Source organism: Magnolia sinica, chromosome 15, assembly GCF_029962835.1.
Source record: "Magnolia sinica isolate HGM2019 chromosome 15, MsV1, whole genome shotgun sequence".
In the NCBI taxonomy this organism is placed as follows: Eukaryota; Viridiplantae; Streptophyta; class Magnoliopsida; order Magnoliales; family Magnoliaceae; genus Magnolia; species Magnolia sinica.
Window position 1 is genome coordinate 38,013,859 of NC_080587.1, and position 18,976 is coordinate 38,032,834.

Here is an 18,976-nt window from a genome sequence, read left to right on the forward strand (position 1 = left end):
TGATCCAACTCCTTTCAAAGTTCCATGGACTTGAATCTAAAAGTCCATATCTACACTTGAAAGAGTTTGACAAGATAATAACCACTTTATATTTTCCCAACGTGTCTGAGGACACAATCATGCTGAAACTCTTTCCTTTCTCCTTGAAAGAAAAAGCTAAGACATGGTTGCACTCACTACATCCATGATTTATTAGCAGATGGAATGACATGACAAGGGAGTTCATAAAGAAATTCTTCCCTTATCATAAGACGAACACCATCAGAAAGTTGATCATGAACTTCGCCCAAAAGGAAAATGAAACATTCTTCCAATGTTGGGATCGGTTCAAGGATCTTGTTAGTTCATGTCTACAACATGGTTTTGAAACGTGGCGTGGAACAAAATTCTTCCATGAAGGATTGACATCTTCTGTGCGCCAATTGGTCGAGACAATGTGCAATGGGGAATTCATGAACAAAGATGTCGATAATGTGTGGGATTACTTTAACAAACTCACTGAAACTGCACAATCATGAGACATCTCCCCAAGACCTAACACCACTTCTAAGCTTACTCAATCAAAGGAGAGGGGTGAAATATACTTGTTAAAAGAGGAAGACGATATAAATGCTAAAGTGGCCAGTCTCATAAGGAAACTCGAGGCCATGAAACTTAAGAAGGATAAGGCTAAGGAAGTTGTTTACAGTATTTGTTCTTGCAACATTCATACAACGGAAAATTACTCAACAATACCTGCTTTTTAAGAAATACTGAATGAGCAATCAAATGCCGTAAACAACTACTAGAGGCCTTTCAAAGGAACCACCTCACATACAACTCCGGCTGAAGAAACCATCTAAAATTTGGTTGGAGGAATGGACAAACTGCTACCCCTCAAGGAATCCTTAACCAATTTTTGGACCAAAGGAAACCTCAAAAGGACACGGTTCTAAAACATATTTAAGATCAAAAGCTACTCAACCAGAGTACAACACAAGCATTCTAGGATATCAAATCAGTAATGGGAACGCTTACTTCATCCATTCAAAGGATAGAGTCACACTTAACAATTGGGGAGAAAGAGATGCTTCCAGCTTAAGCTCTCCCCAATCCAAAACCACTATGTGAAATTAGTGGACCAAGCTCTTTAAATCAAATGGAGTAAGCGAAGTCTATCACCACTCTTAGGAGTTGAAAAACAATTGACAAATATATTCTGGTAAGGGCTGAAAAGTCTAAGGACCCAGAAGAAGACACAGATGATAGACCTAACACTACTCCACATGGATTAGAACTAGAACCTCTAAGCAAGTCAATTGCTCCATTCCCCCAATGGTTGATTGCACTAAAACCTCTAGCTAACTCTCAGGACATTCTAGAGGTATTGAAACAAGTGAAGGTCAACATCCCTCTTCTAGATGCTGTGAAATAAATTCCTTCATATGCCAAATTTCTGAAAGACCTATGCACAACCAAGAGGCGGTAAAGTATCAAAAAGAAAATATTCCTGACAAAAAAAGTGAGTGCCATCCTCAAGTAAAATGTGTCACAAAAATATAAAAACCCTGATAGCCCAACTAACACTTGTATAATTGGGAATCACCAGATTGAGAATGTACTCCTTGACTTGGGGGCAAGTGTAAATCTGATCCCTTACTCAGTCTACAAACAACTGGGTCTAGGTGAATTAAAACCCATTCAGACCACATTACAACTTGTTGATCACTCAGTTCATGTACCGAGGGGATGATTGAGGATGTGTGAGTCCAGGTTGAAAATTTCTATTATCCAGTAGATTTTATTGTCTTAGATACTCAGCCCATTGTAGATATAAGCACTCAAATTCCTATCATACTTAGCTGCTCGTTCCTTATTACATCCAACGCTATCATCAATTGCAGGAATGGGGTTATGAATTGGTCATTCGGAAATATGACATTGGAGCTCAATATCTTTTTTAAAATGAGCAGATAGACAGAGGATGATGACAAGGCCCATGACATTAATATGATAGACTCTTTTAAAAAGATAGAGCTTTGATGACCTTATCCTCTGACCCTCTAGAGACGTGCTTGGAACACTCCCCCAATTTGGATGTTGACATAATTAGGGAGATGGATGCCGTGCTTAATGCTACATCGGTACTTGAATTTAACTGGTGGAGGCTACAATTTGAAAAATTACCCCAGACTGATGTAGTGCCTCTACTATCTAACCTCAAAGCACCGAAGCTTGACCTAAAACCGTTGCCCTCTGATTTCAAATATGTCTATTTAGGTTAAGATGAGACATACTCAATGGTGATTTCTTCCCACCTTGAGCAAGAACAGGAGAGTATACTTATCTTTACTCTCATTGAGCATAAAGGAGCCCTTGGATGGTCGATTGCGGACCTCAAGGGAATTGATCCTTTGATTTGTACTCACCGCATTCATCTTGAGGATAATGCGAAGACCTCTCGGCAACCACAATGTAGATGAAATCCAAACATGAAGGAAGTGGTTAAGGTCGAGAGACTCAGGTTGTTGGATGTGGGTATTATATACCCCATATCCGATAGCCAATGGGTGAGTCCAACTTAGGTGGTCCCTAAGAAGTCCGGAATCATCATCATAGCCAATGGCAACAACGAACTCATGCCAACTAGAGTTACTATTGGTTGGAAAGTGTGTATTGACTACAGAAAATTGAATACCGTCACGAGGAAAGACCACTTCCCTTTGCCCTTCATTGACCAAATTTTCGAAAGGCTAGCTGGTCACTCTTACTATTGCTTCCTTGACGGATATTTGGGCTACAATTAAATGGAGATAGCCCTTGAAGATCAGGAAAAGACAACGTTCAAATATCTTTATGGCACCTCTGCTTACCGAAGGATGTCATTCGAACGGTGTAATGCCCCTACCACTTTTCAGCGATGCATGCTGAATATATTTTTTGACATAGTGGGGCAATATTTAGAGGTCTTCATAGATGACTTCTCTGTCTTTGGTCCATCCTTCAGCGAATGTCCAAAAAATCTGAAAAATGTGCTGAAGTGATGTGAGGAAAAGAATTTGGTACTCAATCAGGAGAAGTGTCATTTCATGGTTTCTAAGGGAATAGTTTTTGGACATATAATCTCGTCCATGAGAATTAACATAGACAAGGCTAAAATTGACCTTATCTCTAACCTACATCCACCCAAGATTATACGAGATGTGTGATCCTTCTTAGGATACGTAAGATTTTATAAATGATTCATACAGGACTTTATTCACCGCTCTCGTCCTTTATGTAATCTTCTTCAAAAGTATGCACCATACGAGTGGACTGAGCAATTCCAAGAAGCTTTAACTAAGCTCAAGGGCATGTTGACTACTGCACCTATCATGCAACTACCCGATTGGAGCATACCTTTCGAGATTATGTGTGATGCGTCTGTAAGTGTTGTGATGTATTAAGCACCCTTATTTGTCAAATTTCAATGAGACGAAACAACTTATAATGTGGTTCACACGAGTGATGGAAAGTTCACCTTCAAGTGAATCAAGATGGAAAGTTCACCTTTAAGATCAACACATGTAGTTGGAAAGTCCAAGACATGAAGATGGTTACTTCAAGTTTAAGCTCTACTTCGCTTCAAGTTCAAGATCAAGCTACAAATATAAGTTTACTTCAAGTAGAAGATCCACTGAACATTACTGAAGATTCAAGTAGAAGTTTCATGGTATATACTTCAATGTCCAATAATTTCAGGTATAATTGATCCTAGAGAGACCTTAGACTTAGGTTCTTTCGTATGCTAAACATATATGGGTTTTTATACTTTGATTAGGCTTTAGTTTGACCCGTGTAAGCCTTAGTTTGACTAGTTAAGGCTTTGGTTTGACCAGTTCAAGATTTGAACTTAAAAAAAAAAAAAATTTGTTGGTTCCTCGACCAGTCAAGCAGGGTGCTCGACCAGTCAAAGGCACCTCCTCGACCAAGAGTGCTCAACTCGAAGTCTAGCAACCATTCTTTGGCACCCTCAACTAGTCGAAGGCTGTGCTCAACCAGTCAAGCAGGCCCTTCGAGTAGTCAAAGAACAGTTTTATCCAATCGCGTTCAAATTTTTAAATTTGGTTGATTCTTAAACTAGTCAAAGGAAACCTTAGACCAGTCGAAGCAACAACTTTTCATCCTATAAATAGAGGTCTTTTCTCACTCCGAATCAATTGATTCAAACCACAAAAAGCCTTCACTTTGAGAGAGAAAAGTCTCCATATTCTTCAAGCTATTGCAAGGTATTTTAAATCATTTTAATATAGCCTTTTATTTTGTAATTTCTAGATCTCTTTTATGAATCCTATGTTATAAATGGAGTTTATACTCTTCTTTGTGAGATCTAAGGAATTCAAACAAGTAGCCCAAGGTTTGAATTAATTTAAAATCAATTTAGAACCTAGAACCCCTGATTGTGCTATTGGACATTGAACATTTCTACATCAAGAGAAGTGGTTCTACGGGCTACATTAAAGAGCGTCTTCAGAAGAAGATAAGTATTGTTCTTTATTCATTTTTGGTTTCTTGAGATATCCAGAAAATCTCTGTATTGATTTTGACTGAGATAGCCAGAAAATCTCAGCGTGGGGTTTTGATTGTGATAATCCATTTGAAAACACAACTGTATAGGTTTTAAGGTAAACCTGAGAAAACCTTGATTATTAATGAACGCCAATATCATGTGGGTTGTGATTATTGAGAGTGGAGTAGGTGTGGCTGTTTGAGAACAGTTGGTGTACACACCGAACCACTATAACTCCTGGTGTTTTATGGTGAATAATGTATGTGATGTATATGTGTTAAATGGTTGTAATATTTTTATGTACATGTGGTGAATGCTTGTAATAGATAAGTTTCTTTCCTATTCCTCTTATTTTAGTTTGTGATCTTGATCCTTACTATGTTCAACAAATCAGGTTGTCCTACCTAAAACATTTGTTTTTGGTGCAAGGTTGTCCTTTGAACAAGGTTTGAATCAATTTCTCAATACTATTACAGTTGAGATCTTTGATTAGTTCTGATTTATTTAATCTTTTAGTTTTTTAATTTTTAAATTGGCATAGTCCTATTCACCCCCCTAAGACTGAGAGCTCGCCCCTTTCAAGTGGTATTAGAGCTAAGTTGCTCATTTACTTGGATTAAGTTCCTTGAGTTTAAAGATGTAAAGCTTTTATTATGTCAAATTTTGATAGCTTGTCTATTACCAGGCCACCACCCTTTGATGGCTCAAATTATGCTTATTAGAAAGTCAGAATGAGGATTTTCTTAAAATTCATAGATGAAAGCATGTGGTAAGCCACGGTAACCAAATGGAAATCACCTGTGTCTGAGGTTCTAGGCAGTGATGGAACCAAGTCCATTAAAGAAACTCCTTTTTATTTGTGGACTATACCATAGAAAAATGAAAGCAGTGCGAATGCTAAGGCTTTAAGTGCAATTACATGTGCTCTATCACCTGATGAATTAAAAAGTATCATTTCATGTGATATAGCCAAACAAGCTTGGGATATTCTTGAATTGACACACGAAGGAACTACTATTGTCAATTAATCTAAAGTTCAAATCCTCACTACAAGGTTTGAGAAAATTCGTATGGAAGAAAATGAAACTTTCATAGACTTCTATATGAAATTAAATAACATAGTTAATTCTATGTGGGGTTTAGGAGATGGAATCCCAAAAAGCAAAATCTGTGCTAAAATACTGCGATCTCTTCCTGAGAGGTTTAATTCCAAAGTAATTGTCATTTAGGAACTTAGAGATACTGATCAAATGAAGGTTGAGGAGTTAGTTGGTTCTCTTCAAACATGCTAGTTAAATTTTAAAGCTCCTAAAGGTAAGTCCATTGCCCTTAAGTCATCCAAATTTATTTCAAAAGATAACAATGTTAATTCTGATATTGAAGATACAGAGGATGATATGGCTTTACTTGCTAAAAATTTTTACATTATTTTTAAAAGTAAGAAAAGAGTTAATTTTTAAAAACCTTCTGATGAGAGAAATGAAAAATCTAAAACTTGAAATTTTGTAAAAGACAGTCAATGTTTCAACTGTCATGAATACGAGCATTTGGCAAATAAAAGTCCCAAAAGGGATAAGTAAAAAAGAAAGGGCATGTTAACTACTTGGGATGAATCATTCAACTCTGAAAGTTCTTTTGAGTCAGATAAATCAGAACTAAAAACTTCAAATGAAGTGAAAGCCCTAATGACTATAGCTAGAGTCACCTCCTCATATAGTTGTAACTTATCTAATTATGAGAATCTTAGGAGTGACCCTGAAAATGAAAATGAAGATAATCTTCAGGATGCCTATAATGCCCTATACAGGGAAAGTTACAAAATAACTGCCAAGTTAAAGATTCAAAAAGAAAATTTTCTTAAATTAAAAGAAGAACTTGAAAATTTTGTTTTGGAAAAATCTCATCTTTCTGATTGTTATGAAAAGCAAAAGTTGATTTAAGTTTTAAAACTTTTGAATTTGAAAAACTCAGAATAGAAAATGAGAATTTAAAACTTGAAGTTTCTTCTTTATTGAGTTCTAAGGATACTTGGAGATACGCCCGTGGAGATACTAAATTGGAAAAATTATTAACCGCATCAAGAAAGTGTGGCGATAAATCGTGTTTGGGCTATGTCAAAGATACTCCTCTAAAAAATAAGACTGCATCTCCTATATTTGTAAAAGGAGAATCCTCAAACTCAAAAGGTAAGAACTTGAGAAATAATAACCAAAACAATTTCAAAAATTCAAAACCTTTTCAAGCTTCTAAAGTTAATCCTAATAACATCAGCTTTAAAAATCAAAGATATAACCTCTTAGCTGAAAAAATAGTGGACTTACTCAAAGAGCTTCTCAAATCTAACTGTAATATTATCAGAGTTGATAGATAGAGAAATTCCAACCACTACCAAAAAACTGGGCAAAGGCTATGGATAAAAGCTGTAGCTAAAGACCTATGGCTACGGTTTTAGTCTGTAGCATGACCATAGTCGTAGGTGCCATAACAATAGGTTCAAAACCTATGGCTATGGATTTAATCCGTAGCTATAGATTACAATAGCTATAGATATAATCTGTAGCAAACATTTCCGTAGCGAAGAGTACATATAGCTACGGATAATATTTGTAGCTAAAAGTAGCACTGGATCCATAATAATATGCCAAATTTAATAACAGCTACGGTTGTTAGATTACAAGCTATGGTCAATATCCGTAGCTATTGCCTACATTTAAAAAAAATTATAATCATTCAATCAATCAATTACCACCTGCATGCATAATCATTCATTCATTCAATGACAATCATTCATTCAGACTAAAAATTACAATTATAATAATTCATTCAATAATAAATCAATTACAATCCTGCATTCAATTAATTACAATTACAATTACAATAATGCTGAAAATACAAATCTTGGTGAGTCTGTGTGCACTCGCATGTGGCTAGGTGCATCCTTCATCCACCATAGATAGAAAATGGATGCGAGTATCAGTAGCCCACTTGCACATCCAACAACTATACCGATAACTTCTCTTGTGCATTTTCTGCAATTATTCAAGGGTGAACCACCTCTAGAGGACTTTGCAACATAAAAACAATAGATCTATTTCCGTTTGGTAACAATAGATCTATTTACATAATCACAGGAGAAACAGAGAAATCAACATATTACAGAAGGGGAAACTGTCCCAAGAGTCAAAAGTGGCATCTTTAATTGGCATTTGTTAAAGATGGATGGCATGGTCATGACTGCCTAATAAGAGTGATTCGTTGGAATCATATGTAAGGGTTAAAGATGAATAGTCTAGATCAATGGATTGGACTAGGTGTCCCAAGGCAACTACGTGCACTATAACTTACATTACTCTGAAAGCAATGGAGCATCTCTCCATCTCCTCCACTTTCTCTTCTTTCTTGGCCTCAGCAGTAAGTGCTTCAGCAGCAGCAGCTCCACCACCGGCACTTGTAGCCACAGCAAAGCCACCGCCACTACCACTAGAAGGCACTGAAGCAAACTTCTCCCTACATAATGATAATACAAATTAGCAAGATCTCACCACCAACTTCAGTCCAATTCTTTGGAAAAACTTCCCCTTCTTTTAATGGCACATTTATTCATAATAATCGAAATACATCAAGAAAGGGGCAGCAATTGTTCAATAAAAATAAAGATCTAGGAACATTTTGGTAATGAATCTGTCTTTTAAAAAAACACTTAATTTGTCTAGAGGCTGAATTACTCTCATCAAACCAGTGTTTTCTAATTGCCATATTTACTTAATGTCATTATTCCATTGTTGGGTGCCATGAAGAGATAGGAAGCCTCCAAAGATATTTTATTTGACAACTAATGGAGGAAAAACAAACACATCATTTGGCAGAGTTGGCTGTGGTTTGAAAACCACATCAGCAAGGTAAGGGGAAATAATCTTCTAAATAGCATTAATTGCTGACTTTTCAATATTTATCATAAAAGCTAACTTTTTACAAATTTCTAAGAAGAGTCTGATGGAAGACTAAGAAAACTACAAATTTCTAGTCTTTTAATAACTACAAAAACCAAAAACTAATCAGTAGTAAAAATTATAACCATTCTTAGTCTTGCTTAGATTATCAGAGAACAAAATCAAACCACCTCTTCAGGATGAGTGCTTTCAGTTGGTGTAGTACATTTCCACTAATTTACAGCCTTCCTTTTCTTCATTTTAGTATTCATTGACCAACACAACACAAAAATAAAAAACAACACAAAAGCTAATAGTCTATGATAAAAACTGGACGATAACAAAAGACAATGTTACCTTTTCAAGAGGTCTTGTCGATGAACTAATGGTGTAGGAATCAAATATAGTGAAAGCTAGATCAGTTATACTCTTCCATAGGCTTGAATGAGAAAACAAATAATTAGACTCCAATGAACAGAAAAACTTACTTGCAAATTCAAAATTTTGAGAATTGAATATTTTGAAATTCAAACAACCCAAAAAAAAGAGGTGAAAACAACTAAAATTTCCAAGCATATTCGAGCAGTCTCACCTATAAAATTCAAACTCTATATGAATCTATATGAACAAAAACATAGGAACGACTAAATCTCCAACCACATTCAAGCAGTCTCACCTCATGGTGAATTTTGAAATAAGTTATAGCTGAAACTAGAAAGTATAGAAATAGGAATAGATCCCGATTGTAACTTTGCAACTGAAAATGATGGTTAACATTAAGTAGATAAACCAGATGCAACTGATAACTATTATAGTTTCATTTATACAACCTAGATCACACAATGTTCCTAATATCGAAGCTCCATTCCAAATAAAATCTTTGAAACAATCAGTGTAATGACAAAAAGAATAAACAAAATTTATAATAGAAGCAAACGAAATAAGCACTACCAAAGGATAGAGCAAAGGTTAGTGCATTATCAAACTGATTCAATTTAGAGAGCAATTGAATGGATGGGATTGCGGATAGTAAATTGGGAAGATTTTAAATTGGGAAGATTGAATACCTATCCAAATGCAAATATGGAATCACTAAACCCAGCTAAACAAATAGTAAAGAACTGAATTTTTAAGGAAATTCAAATACTCTCACAATCTTTAAAATCACAAGGAAACATGTGATAATAGTCTCATATTGAACCCACAACCTCAAGGTAGCAGCAAGGCTCCATTCAATTGAGTTGTAAAATATATGATTCTTACAAAATTTACAAAAAGAACAATATTCAAAAAGCAATACTCCATAACAACGAGAAAGTGACAATAAAAACAAGGAAAAGGCAAGCAAAACTCCCATAATGATACTTTCTTTACCTTGAAAATCTGAGAAGGATAATATATAAGTCTATGAGATTCTTCTCCTCCTGATATATACTAGCCTGAACAAAGAAAACGAGCGTTGCACATGAATGAATTTGTCTCATGACTTGAACTCATTGAACCTAGAGAGCATCTAAGAACCAAGGCCCACAAGTCATGTTGCTTTGACATACATCAGGATCCATAATTACATATCAAGTTCAGTATTGTCTAAAAGTGAAATCGATCAATTTCTAGACAAAATTAACAGGAAAAAAAAAAAGATCACTCTATCTTTCTCTAATAAATGGGAGATTTAATATTGTTGTAGCATTTTCTTAATGATCTATTTGCAGCTAGCACATCTGTAGCTGGCTCAGATCAATAGCCTAGCACACCAAACCACGGACTATTCTTGCATCTTTTTCCTAACCAACTGTTTTCTTAACTGATGGTTTGCAAATAGATGGTTAAGAAAAAGCTGAAACAGCAATCGAAATTTGATAGAAAAAAGACAAAGATTGGACCTATTTATAATAGTCACTTGTCCATCAGTTGGGTCAGCTTAGCATTAAATTCCTTCCCCAGCTCCACTTCTTCTTCCAAATACCTCCACTTCAGCTCAATCTTCTTATCTTCATGCAATCGTATCAGTTTCTCTCTCTCTCTCTCTCTCTCTCTCTCTCTCTCTCTCTCTCTCTGCTTCAAACTCTTTAATTTGATTTCACTGGCTATCAATGAATCGAGCAATCTCTTCAAGCCTACTTTAAGGACTGTTTGGATTTGTGGATTTTTTATTTTTTATTTTTTAAGAAAATGGAGTTTTTTGGGAAACTCCATATCTAGAAAATAGTAAGAAATGAAAATTTGTTTCCCATGATTATCTTTCAGCAAGATTTTCTTGAAAAAATTTCTTCATTTACAAATCTATATTCATGGAAAATTTGCTGCCAGTCTAGGCAAGGAAACTGAAAGGGGGCATTTTTCAGGAAATGAGAGAAATGGAAATGACATTTTCAAGAAATTTACAAAAACAAACAAAAAAAAATGCCATTTTCATGGATATGACATTTCATCAATTTACATTTCAAGAAACCCAAACAGGCCCATAGAGTTTAATCTGAATTGGAATTTTCCAAGTGCTATGACAATACTGCTAATATTGTGTTACAAGGGAAAAAGGTTTGAGCCTTTGACAGAAGGCTTGAATTTTTTTTTTTCTCTCAAAACTGCAGCCGAAAATTCAAGAGTTCGAACGAATGTTGTACCATTCGAGATAGGAATTGCAGGCATATAATTCCAAATAGCATAATACAATAGTAAGTGTTTTTCCCCCCAAAAGTTTTCTGCAATTAGGAATTCACAGTCATGCTTGATTCTAAAAATCATTATTTCGGGCCTCTGCAATTACCCATTTCTTAAGATGTGAATCACCAATCCCTCTAGATACAGTTAACGACCCTTGTAATCTCCAAACACCATGGCTGTAATTGGCATAGCCCCCATGAAAGAAAATGTTTCTCGAATCCATTAGTTTCAATACCAAAAAAAAAAAAAGCAATGCCAACAATAGAAATCCATTAGTTCCAATCCCAAAATGCTAACAGTACAAAAGGTAGAAAGATGGAAACAACTTATCCAAGAAAAATAAGGAAAAGATTGTGTTCATTTTGCACAAATGGGCCCATCAATATTATGGACCTCATCTTGGATGGTTTATGGACCAAAAATCACTCAAATTGAAAGATCCTAGTTGTAAAATATTCTGACTTTTTCTTCATAGAATGTGAACAAGTGTTGTACTTTCTCTCTTAACCATCTATTTATTGATAGCCGAATGGAAAATATTTCATTTGTGACCCACCCACAGAGGTGCCTATGATGTCAACTGTTAGAATCTTTGGATAGTGGGTGTTCCACTTGCACCACTTGTGCGAAATGAACACCCAAATGGTATTTGTAAAACTTTAATACCTCTACTTCAACATCCTCATCTCCATAATCTGGGAGAAATACCATTGACCCAGCTTGTAACATGTATAGATGGGTATGTGACCAACAGAAGTATTTCATTTTGCTCTAAATAAACTCATCCAAACAATGGTAGAAGTTGGAATATACAAGAAAGTGCATATACTCATGGCTGATCCAAAAAAAATAAAATAAATGCTAGTCAGTTAAGGAACAACATGTTCAAGGATAAGCATGGCTGAAATGAGGATATTGAGATTGATGATCAGTGGCGAGATGAGGAAGGATATAATTAACCTAACCACCAAATCAGTGAATTTACAGAAGTTGGAGAGCTAAAGATACCCAAATAAAAACTCTCCACAAATTTAAGTTGGAACTGGCTCTTTCTCTTTGTTCCATTCCTTGATTTGCTGCAACCACTTCATTCTCCATGAAAGTAGATTTCTTCGCTATAAGAATCCCAAATAGAAAAGTTCTGAACTCAAAGAACCATAACAATGCAAAGGTTTGTTAAGATAGCGATTGAGTAAATAGCGAGAATCAGAACCAAATAACAGGGACATTCAAACGTAGCAGTAAATAAAGAAATTTACAGGGACATTTAGAGGTAATGTAGGCAATAGAGCCTTTGTCTGTTCTGGTTTTCCAGATACTATGTTAGTCAGACACCAGGCTGCTTCAAGCAACTACAATATAACAACAAAGAAATAATGAAAAATTCCCTTAGCGGCTGCATTGTCTTTTTCTTTTCTTTTTATCTTTTTTCTTTTCCCTGTGAGAGGCATTAGAGAAGTAGAATATTGTACACATCCATAGAAGCACAAGCATGCATCCACAATATGAATGAACATTACCAATTCATGCACTCCTAAAAGCATGCAATAAATAGGAAAATCTTACTCCTAAGTTGTAAATGTTGAATAAGTGATTAGCTTCCGATTTTTAACAAGAATGACTTGTATAAGAAATGTTTAAACTAGCTATATACTACCAGAACAAAAAGTCAAAATTTCTGGACTTGCTCATCTAGTCATCCAAATGAAAGATACTGCACAAGAACAGGAATTGCCCCAGCTTTGAAGGCTGCTTCAACAAGAGGCACCTCAGACTTCGACAACAAATGCCTCAAATCACGAAGTACCTCTACCTTCCTCTGCATAGAGCCTTCTTCCCTATAATTTCAACATAATCATGATAAGAAATGAAAACTATCAATCCAGAACAGGGAAAAGATGGCAAGCACTGAGCAAAACCAGGGAATTGCCCCCATTTACGAAATCACCACTGAAATTGTTGCTTTTTTTTAACCTATAAATTAAATAAAAATAGCAGTGATCAGTCATTGTATAGGAAGGTATAATAATATACTCGACCGAAAGAATTGACACATTCGTCTAACCCAAATGGGACAAGTGGGGCGACCTTTTAGTGAGCTAAAAATTCTAAACCGTTCATCTAGTGAGACTCCTCATCATGAGTTGGGCTATACCCCAATCTCTCCTCTATTAGTCACTTGATAAATAAATAAATAAAAGAATGACTATAGCTACCGATTCCACATTTTACAGGAAGAAAGATAGGTCTGATCAGACAAGATCATTATCTGATGGAAGAGGATTTTCAGCATCTTCCATTTACAAATGTGGCCCACTATATGAATGGTTTGGATAAACAACAGGTGGGGCCCACATGTACTAATTAGCTTGAGAAAATAAGTTTGATTGGACATTGTGTATAATGATGGATTACACCAACCATTACTGGTCATCATAACTGACATGTATAAAAGCTATAAACATCTCCTCCACTCAGCTGTTTCCCCAGATTTTCATTTTCTTCTTTCAGACAAAGCATGAGGGGGGAAAAATATCAACCAACACCCAAAGTATACTAGACCATTTTTACAGTGACTCAAACCAGTTGGCCCCACCTAGGATGGGCCATGAACAAAGAAAACCATGGAGATCGTCCATCGACCTTTTCCCGTCAAATGTATACAATGTCCATTTACCATATCCACCTTACATTTGCAAGACACACTGTTCACACAGTGAGCATCATCAGATCAGTGCAATTTCAAGCTCTGACCCTATCCACCGCAGGGCCCACCCCCGGATGAAACATCTAGATAAATGGTGGAGAACACTCTCATGAAGGAGCGCCAATGATCCAAGTACCACACAATGCTCACCATTCGAATTTGAAGGTTGGACAAGTGGGGCCAGCATTTGATCCAAACAGTTGATATTACAGACCACACAGTTGATTAAAGAATCCCAGCCCTTTAAAAAACTATGGACTAATAGGCAGCCAAGATAGAAAACACAGCAAACGATTCATATCCAACCAAGAAAAAGTGTGGGAGTGGGACCCACGTGAAATATGTGTATAGCCTACAGTCTGTCCAGCATCCAGGGTCTAGATGCTGGCTCCTTCAAAAATAATAATAATAGTAATAAAAGAATATAAAATAATAAATAATATTATATTATACTATGTATCTAGTGGTGGGCCCCATGTGGTACCCACCTACTGGACGAGTTGGATGGTATACCTCACACCAGCTAACGTTGCTGTAGTGACGTTACCAGTTCTATGGACCCCACCGTTATATGTTTGTTTCATCTAAGCCGTCCACCTGTTGTGTGGGGCGATCATGATATTGTTTTTATTATACTTCTACATTGCATAGCCTGGATAAGGCTGATGGTATTTATGGGCCTATCAGTATGTTTTCACATACTCTGATATCGTATGATTCATGATCTGGTTAATATTTCTTCTTACTCTGATATCGTATGATTCATGATCTGGTTAATATTTTTGCTTACTCTGATATCATATGATTCATGATCTTGTTAGTATTTTTGCTTATTTTCGAAATTGTATGATTATGGCATTGCATTGAATACTTGGCACTTATCTTGTGCACACACTTACACCACCCTCTAAGCTTTCTATAAGCTTATGCATGATAGATGCATGCAGGTGATGTTAGGTTACAGCAGCGTGGAGCTTGGAGCATGTATCTGACTTCTGGAGCTTTAGTTTTTTTCATATGTATTTCCCTTTCAGCATTGTATTCAAATGTTCATATTAGTGGATATGTGATGATGATGTTACCTTTGTGATTTGGGTATACTTATGGTTATGCTTATTACGAGTTAAATGTACATTGGAAAAAAAATCCTCCTTGTGGGATCCCAGGATCGGAATCAGGCGTATGGATGCTAGAAGCCAAGAATGGGGTACTACAGAGGCTTTTGGCACTGGATTCAGCGATTGAGATTCCTGTGAATCCGATTTTCAGGTTTGGAGCGTGACAAGAAGTCCACATAAAATGCGGTTGGGATCTGCCAATCTCTGAAAATTTCCATCCATTGTCAATCAACAGCGAGACCCGTCATACCAACAGTTTGGATCGTCCAACCATACCCCCCACTTGTACAAAATGAAAACCCGAATGGTCACTGCACCAAATTTTGGTGTTCGGCCCGAGCAATTGTATGAAAAAAATAGACTTTCCAGACCAAATTGCATGCACAAAGTTTTTTTAAAAGGAAAATGAAAATAAAAAATAAAAGAGGGAGAGAGAGAGAGAGAACCAGAGTATCAATGAGCTTGTCGTTCTTGCCGAGCTCCCTTGTGAGGATGACCTTGGGCGGAGGACGGATGGAGGAAGAAAGGGAGGCATGGAGCTTGAAGGGATAAGGAATCTCTAAGGCGGAGAGAGAAACGAAGCAGCAGGAGAAGACCAGGATGAGAGGGAGAGGGCCATTCTTGAGGAGGAGAAATGTTGAAATTGTTACATACATTTGAAATTGTTCAGTGTCTACAAACTTGCTGCTGATGCTCGAATCACCCTCATTGACGGAATAACCGTCAACACCAATGCTTTCCCTCTTGCGTAGAAGAGAGGTGGAGAAAATATCGGAAATGGAAAATAAAAATCCTAACCATAGAAGAAGAAAAGGGGGAAAGAAATGGGAACGAGAGAGGGCACTTGAAAGGAGAAATCAGAGAGAGAGAGAGAGAGAGAGAGAGAGAGAGAGAGAGAGAGAGAGAGGTGGAGGTGGGGCTAGGGCGTGGGGGTGAGGTGGAGGCAGGGAAAGGGTGTGTGAGAGATATTGGGAGAGAGGGAATGATAAAAGTACCCGCGAGAATGATATACCGAACCCGCAAGAATGAAATACCTCACGGTTTATTTTTCACGGATTTAGCTACGGATATATTTATTTTAGCTACGGATTAAACCCATAGTAATATAGCGACGGCTTTAAACCGTAGCTAAAAGCCCCCATAGTCCGTAGCCCTTGTTCGATTTTTTGGTAGTGAACTTTCATAAGCCAAGAAAAACTAATGGTACTCCTAAACCCAAAACAATAATGAAGTGGGTTACAAGAGATGGCCAATGTTATGCTACAAGAGATGGCCAATGTTATGCTAAATAGCATGAATTTATCTAAAAACTTGTGGGCTGAAGCTATAAATACTGCATGTTATATTATAAACATGTGTATGTAAGAAAATCAAAAGATAAAATAGCCTATGATTTATGGTTCAATAAGAAGCCAACTGTTAAGTACTTTCAAGTTTTTGGAAGTAAGTACTTCATATTACGTGACCGTGAAAACTTAGGAAAGTTTGAAGCTAAGAGTGATGAAGGGATATTCTTGGGTTATGCTCTGAATAATCGAGCAAATCGTATTCTTAATAAAAGAACAGGAGTGATCCAAGAATCCATTAATGTTGTAATTGATGATCATCTAATCACACCCACACCTAGTATAGAAGATGATGAAGTCAATTTAATTAAGAAACCTGACTTTTCATCTAGTCTAGTTAATACTGAACTAAGATCAGTCAAAGACCATCCTACTGATCTGATATTAGGTAATCCTCTCACTAGTGTGCGAATAAGAAAATAATTAGAGAATATTTGCAATTATGTTTTCTTTATTTCTCAAATTGAACCAGTCAACGTAAAAGAAGCACTTACCGATGAAAATTGGATTGTAGGGGCAATAAGAGTTAAATTAATTTATCAGGAATGATGTCTGGTATTTGGTTCCAAGACCAACTGATAAACATATTATTGGAACTAAATGGATTTTCAAAAATAAATCTGATGAAATGGGAAATATAATTAGAAACAAGCCTAGACTAGTTATATAAGGGTACACTCAAATAAAAGGAATTGATTATGATGAAACCTTTGTGCCAGTAGCTCGCCTTGAATCCATTAGATAGTTTATATCCATTGCTTGCTTTAAAAAATTTAAGATATATCAAATGGATGTTAAAAGTGCATTCTTAAATAGTGATCTACCTGAAGAGGTCTATGTTGAACAGCCTAAGGGTTTTAAGGACCCTAAACACTCAAATCATGTATATCGCCTTAAAAAGGCACTTTACGGTCTTAAACAAGCTCCCAGGGCATGGTATGAGAAGATGACTAAGTTTTTACTCGGTCACAATTTTATCATAGGAAGTGTTGATAAAACTTTATTTGTTAAAAAATACAATAAACACATACTAATTGTACATATCTATGTTGATGATATTATCTATGGTTTTACAAGCACTAACCTATCCGTTGAGTTTGCAGAGCTTATGAAATCCAAGTTCGAGATGAGTATGGTTGGAGAATTAAATTACTTTTTAGGCTTACAAGTTAAACAACAAGAAGATGGTATCTTCATTTCTCAAACCAAATATACCTTAAATTTGGTTAAGAAGTTTGGATTCGAGAATGGTAAGAAATTCGATACTCCTATGAGTACGACTCTCAAACTTTCAAAGGATGAAACAGGTAAAAGTATAGACTCTCACTTATATCACAGCATGATTGGCAGTCTCCTATACTTAATTGCTAGTAGACAAGATATTGCTTTCAATGTAAGAATCTGTGCTAGATATCAATCTGATACAAAAGAATCACATCGTATTGTTGTTAAGTGCATAATTAGATATGTTGCTAGTACTACTAACTTCGGCATTTGGTGTCCATATGATACAAATGTACAACTAGCTAGATATACAAATGCTGACTGGGCAGGGAACATTGATGATAGAAAGTCTATTAGTGGTGGATGTTTGTATGTTGAAAATTGTTTAGTTTCCTGGAATAGTAAGAAACAGAGTTCGGTTTCTTTATTTACAACTGAGGCTGAATACATCGCAGCTGGTAATACACGTACCCAGCTGGTTTGGATGAAAACAATGTTAACCGATTATGGAATTGTGTAAGATACAATGATCTTATATTGCAATAACTCTAGCGCAATTAATATTTCAAAAAATCTCATCCAACATTCTCGTACGAAGCATATAGACATTCGTTATCATTATATTTGAGAATTGGTTGAGATAAAAGCATTTCTTTAGAATACATTCAGACCGAAAATTAGCTTGCCGACATTATGACTAAACCGCTTGACAGGAATAGTTATTCCAAATTAAAACATGATATTGGTATGTATATTTCAAATTAATTAAATCATGTTATTTTTACATTTTTTAAAAAATTTTATGCAAATTTTTTTAAAAATTTTAAAATTTTTTGAAATTTTTAGTGCGGCACGACCAGTCGAGTAGCACGGGTGGGCCTCTCTAAAAGAGGGAAAAACCACTTTTTCGTAATTTTTCTTCATCTTCCTTAACAAGCTCTTGCTAGACTCGTTGAACCCATCTAATAGAGTCATTGTAAGTGCCTCATTTTTAATTTCCTTTTAGATTTGGGTTCTTGTATGCATCTTTATCTTCATTTTGTTGTCGATTTGAGATTTTCACTCATTTCATGGAGGGTTTTTAGGGAAAATTTTGATTCTTGTCAAACCCATCTTCTATTTTTGATTTTCCCTTGAGCATTCTCTAAATGGAACATCGAACTAAGAGGAAAGTAACTCATGGCTCATCTTCTAGGTCAACTCCAATTAGGATGAGAACCCTTAGAGCTCCTGAAGAAAATTTGGAGTATGTAAGGGATTTTTGCATAAGAGATGTAAGAACCGTATCTTAGACCGTACCATTCCGAAGGCTTCCGCGGTCTTCCCGGTCGAATTTTGACAACCTTCGACCCTTAACCAGTATTTGTGCGTGACTCTGAGTCACACGCCGTTAACCTGAATCGACTCAACTCAAGACTTGTTCCCTAGCGACCGCGCCGTCGCCGCGGTTCCGATGC

At 36.2% G+C, this 18,976-nt stretch overlaps 1 long non-coding RNA gene and 1 other non-coding gene across 2 annotated transcripts; both read right to left on the reverse strand.

Moving 5' to 3' along the window:
* Positions 1–257: 257 nt before the first annotated feature.
* On the reverse strand, positions 258–364 carry LOC131228439 (small nucleolar RNA R71). The gene has a single exon (XR_009162942.1). It is a non-coding gene; the product is annotated as a small nucleolar RNA R71 (small nucleolar RNA).
* A 10,131-nt stretch (positions 365–10,495) lies between these two features.
* On the reverse strand, positions 10,496–15,891 carry LOC131227252 (uncharacterized). Its single transcript, XR_009162138.1, has 3 exons — positions 15,396–15,891; positions 12,809–12,962; positions 10,496–12,476 (listed from the first exon to the last, which is right to left on the reverse strand). It is a non-coding gene; the product is annotated as an uncharacterized LOC131227252 (long non-coding RNA).
* Between the last annotated feature and the right edge of the window lie 3,085 nt (positions 15,892–18,976).